Source organism: Artibeus jamaicensis, unplaced genomic scaffold, assembly GCF_021234435.1.
Source record: "Artibeus jamaicensis isolate MK-2021 breed Jamaican fruit bat unplaced genomic scaffold, CSHL_Jam_final contig_761, whole genome shotgun sequence".
In the NCBI taxonomy this organism is placed as follows: Eukaryota; Metazoa; Chordata; class Mammalia; order Chiroptera; family Phyllostomidae; genus Artibeus; species Artibeus jamaicensis.
Window position 1 is genome coordinate 542,671 of NW_026521956.1, and position 1,895 is coordinate 544,565.

General features: G+C 36.7%; 1 pseudogene; it reads left to right on the forward strand.

Annotated features, from left to right (window-relative positions):
* Window positions 1–699: 699 nt before the first annotated feature.
* Window positions 700–768, forward strand: LOC119062522 (uncharacterized; annotated as a pseudogene).
* The last annotated feature ends 1,127 nt before the right edge of the window (window positions 769–1,895 follow it).

Genomic DNA, 1,895 nt, shown 5'->3' on the forward strand with positions numbered 1-1,895 from the left:
GTGTGTCAGTGGGTTTTCCACATGCTGACGCCCAGTACACAAATGCCTACTGCAGATGGATCTCCTGCTACAAGTGCTACAATAGGTATTTAATAGACCAACTTAAATAACAGTCATTTTATGTTTGCCTCCTATAGTACCAATGGTTCTAAAAAATAATGTGTTTGGGAATGATGTGGTTCTGAGAATAAACAAGTAAATCTATTACTGCAAAATTATAATTATGAGCAGCTTTATACTTTGTGCCCTGGTGTTTTCAGGAACCTATTTAAAAGTTATACTAACTCACCTTTAATCACCAGGCAATGGCAGAGTAAACTACACCTCCCACTCTTGTGTCACAATACAAAAGTGTAATTTCTTTGCCTCCATAAGCATATTGCTGCATGCTGAATTTCCACTTTCATCTATAACTCTGCTTTCTAGTAGTCTTTTATAAAGTTAGGAAAGAGTACAGTTGAAACATAGTCAAATGGATGGGTAAAAGAGTTGGAAAGAAACGTTCAGGACAAGTTTAAAGGGCATAAAATGTGGGAGGAAATGATGCTATGACTGGTGGCCCTGCCTGTCTTTCCTTGTCTGCTCCATTCTCTGCTTTGCTTGGCAAAGGAGCAAAGGTAAATGAGGACAGAAACAGAAACCTAAACACAATGCAGTGTAAATGCAGTGTGCAAGTGGTGTCTGAGATAGGACTGACCTAGCTTTGCGCAGTGGCAGTATCGTAGCCAATGAGGTTTATCCGAGGAGCGATTATTGCTAATTGAGATAGGACTGACCTGTTACAGAGGGTGGACGGGTCTCTCAGACTAGACATAGTTAATGGGAACAACATAAAAATTGTGAAATCTAGTTTTATATATTTTAAAATTGTTAATTGTGGTACAAAAGACAACATCTATCACCTTAGCTATCTGAAGCATACACTTCAGTAATGTTAACTGTATTTATGTTGACATAAAGCAGTTTGCAGAAATTGTTCGTCTGGTAAAACCTGACACTTTATACACATCAATCACCTCCCTGCTCCTCCCTGTTTTGGCATTCACCATTCTGCTTCCTGTTTTCATACACTTGCCTAATCTAGATAGACACTTTGCATAAGTGGAAAGATACAGGGTAGTGTTTTCATGACTGTCTTATTTCTCTCATTTTACATTCCTCAAGGTCCATCTGCAGTGAAGCATCTAACAGCATTTTCCTTTTTTAATGTTGTATAATATTTCAGTGTATGGATGTACCACCTTTTCTTTATCCCTTCATCCATCTTTTTATTTAGGTTGCTCCCACCTCTTATCAGTTCTGAATAAGATCATGCTGCTGAAAGATGTCTGACCATCTCATTGAAATTACTTTAGATATACACTCAGGGGTCTAATTGCTCTACCTTTTGACCCTTCTATTTTCACTTTTTGCAGAGTCTCTGTACTGTTTTTCCTAGTGGATGGGCGAGAGTTTCTATTATTCATATTCTGCAAACACTTGTGATTTTCTTTAGTTTTGTTTTTAACATTGACTTCCTAATGGATGTGAGGAGATATTTAATTGTGATTTTTATTCACATTTCTCTAATTATGATGAATGTTGATCATCTTTTCAAATGCATGTTGGTGGTTTGTATGTCATCTTTGAAAAAGGCCTATTTTATTCTTTGCCCCTTTTTTCTTTCAATTGTATACAAATATGATCATCAGCTCCATATAATTGTAAGGCACACTGCATAATGACTGGACTTACGTATCTTGTGATGTGATCACCACAGAAATACAGTTAGCATCTGTCATTTCATATAGACACAAGAAAATGAAAGAGAAAAAATGAAAATAGAATAAAAAAGGGAAATGTGAGTGTCTTTGTGCTTAGACCTCAAAGGACCTACTATCTTTAGCAACACTCAC